The sequence below is a fragment of the Lipotes vexillifer genome, unplaced genomic scaffold (assembly GCF_000442215.2).
Source record: "Lipotes vexillifer unplaced genomic scaffold, Lipotes_vexillifer_v1.1 scaffold1404, whole genome shotgun sequence".
Lineage (NCBI taxonomy): Eukaryota > Metazoa > Chordata > Mammalia > Artiodactyla > Lipotidae > Lipotes > Lipotes vexillifer.
The window spans coordinates 781,420-796,042 of NW_006796463.1; the positions used below are offsets into that span (position 1 = coordinate 781,420).

Sequence of the window (14,623 nt, forward strand, 5' to 3'; positions counted from 1 at the left end):
TCCCTTGCACCTTACAAACCTCTTCTCCTCTTCCTAAAACATGCAATATCAACAAAAAGTCCAGCAAAACTGGAGCATTTAAAAAAGTTGCGTTAAGAGAAATGGAAGGCAACTCCCTTTAGAATCAGGAATGACTCTACACCCCAAATCTGGAGAGTGTGAAAAGCAAGTGCCTGTGTAATGCTATCACTTTTTCTTTTTTTGGTAACATACTTGCTGTTCATTTTAGTTTTTTCAGGCAAATAGTGTGTATAGAGCAGAGCTGTGATGTACTTAGACAAATCTCATTCAAATTCCAATTCTGCCACTAGGGCAAGTTACTTAACCTTTCCTAGCCCGTTTCACTCTTCTATAAAATGATTATAATAATGGCCTTGCAGTGTTGTTCTGGTTGAACGGTATAACATGTAACGAATAAATTGTGTAATGCCTAGCATATGGTACAGGAACATTCTTCTAAAAAATATACATATACAATTTAAAGAATATTTTATATTTTAATATTTCAATTCATACATGGTAAACTCATTTTGTGTGAAATAAAAAGAATCTGTAATTTTAGTTGGAATGATCATAGTCATTATATAGTGTTTCTAAGGCTGTGTCCACTGAACCTGGATATGACCATCAACTGTCATTATGTGGAAGAGTTGAGATGGCAAAGAGTGTCCTTCAGCGGCAAGCCTAAATTTAATTCAAGGGCTTTGGAACCCCTGAGCCCCAAGCAAAGTGTTCAGAATCTTTCACATGCCAAAAAATTTTTTTCTTAGATATTGAAAATTTCCTTGATTGTTTTTGATATGTGAGAGTGTGGTTCTATATTAAGTCAATCAGCATGATTTAATAGAGTTAACGTAATGGCTAATGTTTATGATAATCAGCAATTACTAAAAACATAGTGCTGGATACCTTCTTCACTTTTAATATGGAGTAAACAATATTTGTGAAATTACAGCAGTTTGAAATATAATAAAATTAAGTTCCAAATAAGCTATAATTTCTTATTGGGTTGCTTTAAATAGTCTCTGAGAAATTATGGAGGGTACTGACAGATGCAGCATCTAATTCGTTCAGTCTTACAATGGAATCTCACAACTTAGGTCACAGCTGTGGAAAAACAAGTTGTGCAGAGACAAAATTTACTGCTATTAAAATTTCATGGTCATTCTCAATGGTGAATAACTGAAACCATTTCCACTAAGATCAGGAACAAGACAAGGTTGCCAATTCTTGCCATTATTATTCAACATAGTTTTGGAAGTTTTAGCCACAGCAATCAGAGAAGAAAAAGAAATAAAAGGAATCCAAGTCAGAAAAGAAGGAGTAAAATTGTCACTATTTGCAGATGACATGATACTATACAGAGAATCCTAAAGATGCTACCAGAAAACTACTAGAGCTAATCAATGAATTTGGTAAAGTAGCAGGATACAAAATTAATGCACAGAAATCTCTGGCATTCCTATACGCTAATGATGAAAAATCTGAAAGAGAAATAAAGGAAACACTCCCATTTACCATTGTAACAAAAAGAATAAAATACCTAGGAATAAACCTACCTAAGGAGACAAAAGACCTGTATGAAGAAAACTATAAGACACTGATGAAAGAAATTAAAGATGATACAAACGACGGAGAGATATACCATGTTCTTGGATTGGAAGAATCAACATTGTGAAAATGACTCTACTACCCAAAGCAATCTACAGATTCAATGCAATCCCTATCAAACTACCACTGGCATTTTTCACAGAACTAGAACAAAAAATTTCACAATTAGTATGGAAACACAAAAGACGCAGAATAGACAAAGCAATCTTGAGAAAGAAAAATGGAGCTGGAGGAATCAGGCTCCCTGACTTCAGCCTATGCTACAAAGCTACAGTAATCAAGACAGTATGGTACTGGCACAAAAACAGAAATAAAGATCAATGGAACAGGATAGAAAGCCCAGAGATAAACCCACACACATATGGTCACCTTATTTTTCATAAAGGAGGCTAGAATATACAGTGGAGAGAAGACAACCTCTTCAATAAGTGGTGCTGGGAAAAGTGGACAGTTACATGTAAAAGAATGAAATTAGAACACTCCTTAACACCATACACAAAAATAAACTCAAAATGGATTAAAGACCTAAATGTAAGGCCAGACACCATCAAACTCCTAGAGGAAATATAGGCAGAACACTCTATGACATAAATCACAGCAAGCATCCTTCTTGACCCATCTCCTAGAGTAATGGAGATAAAAACAAAAATAAACAAATGGGACCTAATGAAACTTCAAAGCTTTTGCACAGCAAAGGAAACCATAAACAAGACCAAAAGACAGCCCTCAGAATGGGAGAAAATATTTGCAAATGAATCAACTGACAAAGGATTAATCTCTAAAATTTAAGATCTTTTTTGATCCACCTCCTAGAGAAATGGAAATAAAAACAAAAATAAGCAAATGGGACCTAATGAAACTTCAAAGCTTTTGCACAGCAAAGGAAACCATAAACAAGACCAAAAGACAACCCTCAGAATGGGAGAAAATATTTGCAAATGAAGCAACTGACAAAGGATTCATCTCCAAAATTTACAAGCAGCTCATGCAGCTCAATACCAAAAAAACAAACAACCCAATCCAAAAATGGGAAGAAAACCTAAATAGACATTTCTCCAAAGAAGATATACAGATTGCCAACAAACACATGAAAGGATGCTCAACATCACTAATCATTAGAGAAATGCAAATCAAAACTACAATGAGGTATCACCTCACACTGGTCAGAATGGCCATCATCAAAAAATCTAAAAACAATAAATGCTGGAGAGGGTATGCAGAAAAGGCAACCCTCTTGCACTATCAATGTAAATTGATACAGCCACTATGGAGAGCAGTATGGAGGTTCCTTAGAAAACTAAAAATAAAACTACCATATGACCCAGCAATCCCACTACTGGGCATATACCCTGAGAAAACCATAATTCAAAAAGCGTCATGTACCCCAATGTTCATTGCAGCTCTATTTACAATAGCCAGGACATGGAAGCAACCTAAGTGTCTGTCAACAGATGAATAGATAAAGAAGATGTGGCACATATATACAATGGAATATTACTCAGCCTTAAAAAGAAATGAAATTGAGTTATTTGTAATGAGGTCGATGGACCTAGAGACTGTCATACAGAGGGAAGTAAGTCAGAAGGAGAAAAACAAGTACCATATGCTAACACATATATATGGAATCTTAAAAAAAAATGGTTTTGAAGAACATAGGTGCAGGACGGGAATAAAGACACTGACATCGATAATGGACCTGAGGACATGGGGAGGGGTAAGGGTAAGCTGGGACAAAGTGAGGTAGTGGCATGGACATATATACACTACTAAATGTAAAATAGATTGCTAGTGGGAAGCAGCCACATAGCACAGGGAGATCAGCTCTGTGCTTTGTGTCCACATAGAAGGGTAGGATAGGGAGGGTGGGAGGGAGACTCAAGAGGGAGGAGATATGGGGATATATGTATATATGTAGCTGATTCACTTTGTTATAAAGCAGAAACTAACACGCAATTATAAAGCTATTATACTCCAATAAAGATGTTAAAAAAAATTAATGTCCTCTTTTCAAGATCATGAAATCTGTGCCTTTAGCCTTAAGTAATACAAACTGCTTGCTAAAAGATATTGTGTAAATCGGTTTATAACAGGTGCAGTATATACTCTCACTCAAGTATAGACAAGTAATGATTAATAGAAGTCAGCAAAAGACCTGTAATGCAGTTAACTAAAAGCAGAACAAATCACAGTCTTATGAATGAGAAAAGCTAGGAGAAAAAAATTTTAATTACTCTCTCATGAGCTTATGAAAAACTATGCAGTCGATAACAAACAGAGCTTATTTGGAAAGATGGGGCAAAATGGTTTTGTTAATATAATTTGCGCAATATTTGCATGTGACTAGGTTAACTAAATTACATCTTAGTAAGGAAACTAATATGATAAAGATAACCAGGTTCTAATTACCAGGATTATTAGAAATAATAATTTGGTTGGTGATAAATACTAGAAAGAAATAGTGAAGGCTTATATATTTCTAAAAACATTTTCCAAATGATCTACAATATCTATGGAAGGAGAGCTAGCACCGTGAAATAGGATGCACAAATGTGAATCAAGTTTAAGTCATTGTTGAAATTGTAGGGACCAAAGTAGTAGCTGAAATTAATTCCAGTTGAAATAACTAAATAAATCACTTCTGCTTCAATGAATTAAACCAAACCATATTTGTTCTAATTTAGGTCTATGTTTTCTTGTTCTATATTCAGTGGAAATGGACAAATATTTCCTATATTTATTTCAGGAAGCAATACACTACCACCCCCCTCAGCTTTCTCACATATCTTTTTCAATCTTTTGACCCTATTCACTCTCCACTTTCTTGTAGAGATCATTAAAAGCTTAGCACAATAGAATGAAGTTTGTAGGATGCCTTTAACAGCACAGAGTAGAGATGATAAAAACAGAGAATAGAGAAGAGAGACAGATAAGAAATAGAGTAAGAGATACCACTGAAAACTACAGGTGAAATCAATGAAAACTACTGAATCTAAAGTCATTTGATCTCTATTATGTGAAAACCATTGTGTTTGAATTCAAAAAATCTTCTAAAATCTGCCTGGTTTAGAAAATAAGAAAAAGTATAGTTAGTTTACTTTGTTTTCAGGGCTTTGGTTTATAAAGAATTTTAATGAATACCTTAATTTTTTTTCTCTCTTTACTCTCTCTTCTCCCACCAGCAACATGTGCTATCCAATAATGATGTGATATCGCTGGGCATTATAAGGTAAACATTCAACAGGGAGATGGTAAGATTTAAAACTTTGAAAAAGTTTGGGAAAGATAAGCCTTGTCTTCTAGAATCCATGATAGTCAACAAGGCAGCTTAAACAGCATCAAACTTCAATATTTAAGGAGGCAATTTTCAAACATTCCAATAAAAATATAAGCATTTCATTGATATCACTGAATAGCACTTTAAAAGAAATGATAAGTAAAGATGACTGGAAAACTCTCAAGAAAAAATTTCTGAGTTGATATTAAAAATAAATTAAAAATATTTTAAACCCATTTATCAAACTCCATTTACAATAGCAACAGAAAAACTATAAGGTAACCATACTTAATTAACAAGAGATATAAAACATTTGTCCAGATAAATACAAAATATTACTGAAACAATTTATAAAAGATCTAAATAAAAAATTTTAAAATCCCCACTTTCATGAGATTAGGAATGCACAATATTATAAAGATGTCCAGTCATCTGAAGTAGATCTATAGATTCAATGCAATTCCGATCAAATACAAACATACTTTCATTGAACATGAAAATCTGATTTAAAAAAAATAGAGAAATGTAAATGAAAACCACAATAAGATACCATTATTGCATTAGCTCAGACTGCCATAACAATATCCCATAGACTAAGTGGCTTAAAGAATGGAAATTTATTTTCTCTCATTTCTGGAGGGTAGAGGTTCAAGATCAAGATGTCAACATGGTTGGCTTCTGGCAAGGCTAATTTCTGGCTTGTAGAAAGCTGCCTTTTCTCTGTAACTTCACATAGCAAAGAGAGGGGGAGAGAGAGAGAGAGAGAGAGAAAGGGCTCTCTGATGTCTTTTTTGATAAGGATACTAATGCCATCATGAGGGCCCCACCCTCAGGACTCCATCTAAACATAATTATTTCCCAAAGGATCCATCTTCAAAGAGCATCATGTTGGGATTAGGGTTAAAACAATGGACATTTTGAGTGAACACAATTCAGTCCATAGGAAATACACAGTTAATAAATTTCTAAATTTAAAAAGAAAGGCCATCTTGCAGGACTGAAACTTTACACCATTATTTCAGTCATGCAAAATGAAAACGTTCAAGAGATCTGCTGTACAATATTGTCCTTACAGTTAACAATACTGTACTGTACACTTAAAATTTTTTCAAGAGGGTAGACCTCATATTAGGTGTTTTTTACCAAGAAAGAAAGAAGGGAAGAAAGAAAGGAAGAAAGAAAAAAAGAAGCAAGGACAGAAAGAAGGGAAGAGGGAGGGAGGAAGGAAGGAAAGAAAAGAAAGAGGAAAGGAAAGGAAAGGAAAGGGAAGGGAAGGGAAGGGAAGGAAAGATCATACCAGGTGCTGGTGATGATATGGAGACACTGGAACACTCTCACACAGTTTGTGCAACTATTTGGAAATTTCTTAAAATTTTAAACGTATAACTGGCTCTTAATTCAGCCATTCTATTTCTAGGAATTTACTTAAAAGAAATGAAAGTATATGTCTGTGCAAAGGCTTGTACATCAATGTTCATAACATTTTTATTTGAAATAGACAATAACTGGAAGTAAGCTAAATGTTCACTAACTCCAGCTACTGATCTAGCCCTCCTCTGTAAATAGCTATAAAACAGCACATAGCATTTAAAAGAATAGTTTTCAGGCATTTGACTAATGGAGTTCAGGACTTTGATCCCTGAAAAATAAATGGGTTGACCCCTATGCATGTTGAATCTTTCTTCCTGGAAGGCCAACCAAGGCTGTAGAATAAGAAAAACAAGTATGGCAGCCTTGTTAAGCTGAGAAAACTGAAATCAGAATTCAGGGAAGCTGAAGATAAATTATCACACATAAAAGATCTATGTAGTTAAAAAGCTCTAGAATTCTGCACTTGAGATGCTCAGAGGTAAAGAACAACCACTGTGAAAAGAAAAACAATGGGGGACAATAAACTGAACAGCTCTCTTAGGTGACGCAGGACTGGGAGATGTTTGGGATCCAATCAACTATAGTGAAAAGATTTCATTGACTATTAGAACATTTAGTAATGTTAAGAAAGAGGTTACATTATTCCTAAAGTAAAGACCACTGTTTAGCCACACTAGCAAATTTTAAAAACAGGCTTTGAAAGAATCAAGCTGATTTGAAAACAAATTAACTCCCTGCCACAAAATTCAAAACTTTTAAGAAAAAATAAGAAAGAAAAATGTAGTGAGTCACAATGTGTATCATGAAAACATGAAATTACTAGAAGAATCAGGAAAATATAACTCAGAATAAAAACTCAGTTATTAGAGACAGACTGCAAAATGACAGGAATAATCAATTTAACGTTCAATACATGTTCAATACACACATATATATATATATATGGTACATTTAACATCATATTAGAAACCACATAGAAGAAAATCAGTGTACATAAGACCTGGAAATGGAAACTATCCCAACTGAAAAAGAGAGTTAAACCAATATTCAGTGACCTATGGGATAAAATCCAGCCATGTAACATTGATATAATTAGGATCCCAGAAGGGGGAGGGGGCAAAAATTAAAGAAATGTTTTCCAAAAAAAAAAAAAAAAAATCAATCCACAGATTGAAAAGCTCAGAGCACCCCAAATTAACACACAAAAAGCACCAAAAAATGCTTAAACAAATACTTAGAATAAACACAAAAAACATACTTAGATAATTCATAGTGATTAATATGTTAAAGGTTCTAGTGGAAAAAGAGAACAATGTGAATAAGTAGATGAAAAAACCCATCAGACAGTTGAAAACAACAGGAAAGAGCCAAATGGAAGTAGGGTTCAGAGGTAAAAGTTCCTGAAAGATCATCCCAGCTGAAACCTTCAATAAGACTGTATCTCCATGCAACTTCTCTCCCCTGTCTCCTTCTATTTTGTAGGTGTTGAACACACTCTAAAAATCTCCTACATTCGAATCTATATGTCAGAATTTGCCTTCCGGGGGACCCAGCCTGGGTAAAGGGTACATCAAAAAGAGAGAATGTTAAGTAACCTGGGGGATAGTAGCTTTAAAAACAGAAAATAAAAAAAGGGAATTTATACATTATCACTTGTGCATCAGGCATAGAAATATCTATTCTGGATTGGAACAGGAAAATGAGGGGCTCTAAAGCAAAAGCAGATGGAATAAAAAAAAAAAAAAGTTTGAGCTGAAACACTGAACAAATGTAAGACAATATTTAAGAAAAAAAAAAGAAAAAAGAAAGAAAATTCAAAATTCAGCTGTACAGGAAGAAAAATGAAATGGTCATTGACTATAGTGAATACACTCACATAAAGCTAATTTATGTACTAATTTTCAACTGTTATAATCAATCTATTTGCAAGGAATGGTAGACAAGAATAGTGTCAGAAGAGTGTTTAAATGCTATTAACATTAACAAAGCAAAAATGTTACTACAGATGGCAGAGGTTGTGAGACAGAAGGGAAGGGAGAGCTGAAGAAGGAAGGGGATATCACTGTAAACAGGAAAGTCAAAAGACAATATCAATAGTTGAAGAAATAAGGAATGCAAGTTTGTGGTTAAAAAATGGGGATCTAAATTTCTGGGATGGATATAAATTCCTGGTAAAGGAAATTCCTGCCGGTGTTATCCAAAATATGTAAATACAGATACAATATAAGCATATTATTAAGGGATTTGAATATGTCAGGAAAAAAATAACACACAAGTGTAAGTCAGAGTGTTTTCTTCTGGGGAATGGGATTGAGAGTGGGAAGGAAGTGTGCCTGGGATGGTAGTTTTGATGTTAGGCATATACTATGTTGATAACAATACAAACTTTTTTTTCTGAGGAATTAGGATATAAGAAGTTGGAGTGTGGGTGGGATATGAGTCAACTTTGGCTGAAAATGTGGAAGTCTTTTCTAATGAATAACACTGGAATAAACCACCTTGTAAAGGAGTGAGTTTTCAATAAGATAACTGAGGGTGCTACATTCACGTAAGAGACATTCCAATCTGACATTCTATGGTTTACTGTGCCTTTAAACAGGAATATTTTCAAATAACTGCTACTAAATGCCAAAACTAAATTATTTTTTTAATATAATATTTAACTGCATTTTTGCAATAAGAGATCTCATAATTGTCTTTTTCCTTCTCCATGAACATCTTATGTTCACCTTTTAGAAATAAAACAAATTTAACTTAAGGGAAAATAAAGCCTTATATTAAATTTCCATTCAAGATATTTTGCTGAAAACCCCTTAGAGGAATCAAAGGAAAAAGAAGCTAGAACTGCAATAACAAGTTATGAAGGAGAAATTGGTTCTGTAAGGATATATTTATTTGGTTTAGCTTTCCCTGAGTAATATGAAATATATAATGTATTTTATGAGAATCTTCTTATTGTCCATACTCAGTTCAAATTCACCCCTCAGAGGAAAAGATAATGTTGATTCTTCCTGGCTAACCTGAACTTTCTTTTCCAACATTTTTCACAGAATGAAATATTAGTACTAAACCACACTGCCTATGCTTGAGGGAGCAGCCATAACACAGCTGGATGACCCATCACTGCCCCTGATGTCTCATACCATCTAGTATGCAAGTTGGCTCTTCAGATTGGATGGTGCTGGCACCAGCCAGCTCACTTCACTCTTGAACCACACGAATTGTTGAAACATGTTTTCTCATATTGAGCTCAATTTCTAGACTGTATAAATTAAGTATATGGCTTTTCTTTCTAATATGATGATATTCTTTTGTACCATGAGTTTGCTGTATAATTGGATTAAGTGTGAGCTTCTGTGTCTAAGACACCAACAAAAAATTATTGACTATATTATATTGTAGTATAGTAAATTATATTATATTTTATGTAAAATGCAATGTATTTCCTCTCACATCCATCACTACATCATAATGGCACATCTTCTTCATAAGTAGTACAAAATTCCACTGTTACATTCGTTGTTCAGAATCACTCCAGGTTCCTGTTATTAATGGCTTTTAGGCTGCTGTTGTTTGTCACTCTCAAGTGATGAAACTGCCAGTTTTATCTCTGACCTTAACCTCTATGGTCTTACACCTTAGCCATAAAGCATTAGTTAGTGATCAAGACACGATTTCCATGTGCTGTTTGCTAATCTTCCCATTTTGCCTGGGATTTCAACTTCTGTCACCCAGCACCTGTTTTTCAAGATGTAACACCTACTCCTCTTAAAAAAAACTCAGGTTAAATGTTTCCTGCAAGGGAGTATTTTCTGACCCACCCCAATATAATTCACTCCTTTGTGCTCCCATTGAAGCTCACACAGATATCTGTCAAGGGAAAACCTATTACAGACCCCTACATGACTTTCCTATCTCCTGCATATACCAAATCATTCTCCATGATACTGGACTTACCTGACTACAGTGCAATTCTGATTGCATGATTTCCCTTCATAATTCCTTCCCATTCTTTGTAGGATAAAATAAAAAGGATTTATCACTTTTAGCATGGAATATAGGCTCATGATTTGATTCCAGACCATTTTTTTTTAGCTGTTTTCCTGCAGTCACTTCCCCACTAGCTCAATATTTTTAACTGATAGTAAATTTCTTGATATCACATATATATCCTACATACTCTCTCATATTGCCCCAGCAACCCACCAAATTTTTTCACTTAGTCTCTTAAAGTGGCAATGGATGATTCTTTCATATCTTTAAGATCTAAGCTTAAATATCATCTCTTCAGAGAGGCATTTATTGACCCCTATATAAAATGGCTTTCCCCACCACTCTATTTTTTTCTGTTTTGTATTCACTGAGCATTTATTACAGTGAAGAACAGTAATACTTTTTTGTCCCCTGGCTTCTTCCATTATAGTAATTTAACTTATGATATAATAATTTAACTTCCACTAAAATTTAATGATACTAGGAATTTTTTTCTTGTTTCCTGCTCTGTTCCTAACACCTAAAACAATGTCTGTTTTTTAAATGAGTGAATGAATGAACGTTTATTTAGTGAATGAATGAATATATTTGCTATTTACCTAGGAAACTCATTATTGAGTCAGCAACTTGTACTTCCCCTTCTTCACATCAAGTATCTGAAAACTGGAAGAGACTCAATGGTCTTCTCTCCAAAAGTGCCCAATATTTTAGGATTCAAGGAGTAATAAATTTTAAAACAAAATCATCCACTGTAATTTCAAAAAAGAAATGAAATTTCAATTCCCATAAAGTAGTAAGGACATAACTTCACAATATATTGCAAGAATTTAGATTTATGCAAAGCCTGCTTCATGGTCCTTAATGTTTCTCTTTTGGCCATGGAATACTGTAAACCTCAGGAAACACAGACCAACACCTGCAGCTCTATACTGGAAACCTCTGACCCAGCTCTCCTTTCTGCCTTTACAAGTTGTCCTTCATCACATCTTCCTCTAAATCCACTTACTCTTGTGTCTCTTTCCCTTACTACCAGCTCAGTGAAGGAAACTAATCTGATAATCCTATTTTAACAAAAATGTTAATGTCTTTTTCAGAGGTTTGTATTTGTTTTAAACAACCACCATTAATCCAAAGGAATGAATGAATAACTCAAGATTGTGGTTGGGATTCTAGTAAGGAGAGATGTTATCTTTTCTTCCTCAAACTATACTATGTAAAAAGACTGCATAAAGATGATCGAGATTAACCCATCTAAGGAAAAAAATATTTACTAAAACACATTTCCTTTGAATACTATTAGTTTCTTAATAGTCAATGTTTTCATGGTAACAAAAATAATGACGATAAGTAAAATTTATTGAAAACTTAGCATGTACAAAACACTATGCTTTTCACACATTGTGTCATTGTGCCTGCATAGTAGTATTAATACTATAGGAAATCATTTTTTATCCCAAACTTACAGGTAGAAAAGTAGGCTTAAAGAGGTTAAGTAACATACTTAATGTCTCACTGTTGGTCAGTAGTGGGGCTAAGACTCACATTTTTTTTTCAGTGTGATTCTAAAACTTTAATATTCTATAGCCTCTCACAAAAAAAGGTTTACAATTGGGTTATATCTTATTTTTCATTAAAACTTATGCATAAATCCCCTACTAACAGCCCTAAAGGGTGATAAAAGTCCCTCTATATGAATAATAGAAAAGTCATGACACCATAAAGTGCAATTTATAATTTTTTTTAGCTCTAATTGTTACTGTATTTAATTGTTACTGTTTTCATTACTGGATCAAAACCTATCACCTAAATAATATGCATCATTTAATCCTATTTTTCTTCCTCAACTAATAAGATGAGTAAAATCAAATAGGACTCCCAAAGACTAAAAAATATTTGTGTAAATATTTTGTCAAAAAATTAATAAACAGAAATCTCATGTAAATAGAATTGAGAGACCAGAAGGGGGAGCTCCCATGTCATGTGAGGACAGCAGAACCCAACAGGAGCAAGGAAGAATTCTCTTCTTTCCTGGCAGGGACTCACCCAATGAAAAGCCATGAACCTTTGTTAACTATAGCCCTCTCATCTTCCATTTCGCCTCTATACAAGTGTTCTTCTTTCTTTACCATGCGGGGGACTTGCAAATTGTTCACTATGTTTGCAGACCCCAAACTGCAATTCTCTGATGATCCTGAATAAACCCATCTTTGCTGAAAAAATATCTGGAAACCTATATTACGTCAACATTTTGGTGGCCCATATGAGGACCAGAGATGACCCCCAAAGGTTCTGGGGCTTGTCAGCAAACAGATGCAGTACCCATAATTGAGCCCATTTTCCCTCACTGTTTTTCTTGCTGGGGTTTGAAGGTGCATCTTTCTCCTGAATTTGAGCTCACACCTTCTTTGCCTTTGAAGCTCTCCAGGCTTTATTCAGGATTTATTTTAAGGTGTTTTTTTTTTTTTTTTTTTTTTGCAGTACGCGGGCCTCTCACTGCTGTGGCCTCTCCCGTTGCGGAGCACAGGCTCCGGACGCGCAGGCTCAGCGGCCATGCCTCACGGGCCCAGCCGCTCCGCGGCACATGGGATCTTCCCAGACCGGGGCACGAACCCGTGTCCCCTGCATCGGCAGGCGGACTCTCAACCACTGCGCCACCAGGGAAGCCCTATTTTAAGGTTTTGTTCTCTCTGGTTAATGCCTTGTTCCGTATGCAAGTACTTGTTTGGCACTTCGGTCTGATTTTGAGATATGACTGCTTCAGTTGAAGCTGGCTAGCCTTTGTCCCATTCCTTCAGGAACAGGAGTTGCTTTATTGAAACTGTGCCAATTCAGCCTTTGGAAAAGAGGCTGTTCTCTGGAAATTGCCTGACAAAGCGTTTGGCCTTGTTTCTATTGAATCAGCAACCACCTTCGTTATGGGCAAAATCTCCAACTGATATTGGCAAAATTCACCGCATATCTCCCATCAAGATTCAAATAGACCCCTTGAAACCTCTTCCCAGAATTAATCAATCTTGTATAAGAAGACTTCCAAGGCATAAAACCCATAATAAAAGATTAAAGTGTCAAGGCCTCCTTATCCCTTGTACTAGCCCCTGTAACACTCTCATTTACCAGCAAGAAAACCTAAGGGCCAAGGGTGGAAGTTTGCCCAGCACCTCCAACAATAAAAAAACATTGCTATCCCTCGACACCTTGCTGTTCTTAACCCCATACCTCACTAACATCCATTCCCACAGGAAATAAATTCTTTACTGTAACTTATGCCATGCATTCTTTAGTATTTCAGCTGATGAAGTTAACCAATACCTTTTTGCCTTCTCTTGGGAAGAAACACAATTTACCTGGACTGTAATGCTTCAGGGTTTTTTTGAGAGTTCTTCTCATTTCCCACAAATCCTAAAGGTTGATCTGGGTGACATAAAGTTCCCTAGAGATTCTACTTTATTGCAGTATGTGGATGATTTGATAGCATCCACTTGCTTTAAGCCTTAAAGGTACAGAATATCACCAAAGAAAAATTACAGTTTTCCCAAACCCAGGTTTGATATTTATGGCGTCTGATATCAGAACAAAGGCCACACCTAGATCCAGATAGATTTCATAATGTCCTAAATTTCCCAAAACCCAAAACTAAGCACTGACTGTGAGGTTTTCTTGGCCTACTGATATTGCTGAAATTAGATTCCAAATTTTCTCTTATGGCCAAATCTCTAAACAATAACAACCCCAAAATAATTTTATGGGAAGAACCAGACAATATAGTTTTCAAGGCTTAAGGAGAGTCTGATGAACTCACCTGCCCTTGGGCATCCCAATTATCAGATTCCCTTTTTCCTTTTTGTATGTGAAAAGAAAGGGAATTCCCTTGGGGTACTCACCAAAGAACACAGGGACCACCATGAACCCATAGGGTATTATAGCCAACAACTGTACCCTGTGGTGCGGGGATACTCCCTTTGCCTTAGAGCCATTATGGCCACTTTGGTTCAGACTGCTAAGAAAATCACTGTGGGATCCCCTTTAACCCTTTTTGTACTTCATACAGTAGAAGCTATCCTGAATCCTCATTGCACTCAACATTTCTCAGTCAGCCACCTCATCTCCTACGAAGTCCTTTTCTTAACTGTCCCTCACATTACTCTGTCACATTGTAATAACCTTAATCCTGCTACTCTTCTTCCCTCTCTCACCAGTGAAGTCTCTCATGACTGTTTAATGCTGACAGACCACCTCTTGACTCCTTGTGATGATCTGTAGGAAATTCCTTTGGGTAATGCTGCCTTCTATGGTTCACTGACAGTTCTTATTTAATTGGTGACAATGTCAAATATTGTGCTGGGTATGCTATCGCAACTCCTTTTGATGTTATTG

The 14,623-nt window shown here is 35.4% G+C and overlaps 1 protein-coding gene across 1 annotated transcript in view; it reads right to left on the reverse strand.

The window, feature by feature from the left end:
- MGAT4C (MGAT4 family member C) overlaps positions 1-14,623 on the reverse strand; it is a 359,247-nt gene that overhangs the window by 250,754 nt on the left and 93,870 nt on the right. The window lies entirely within an intron of this gene.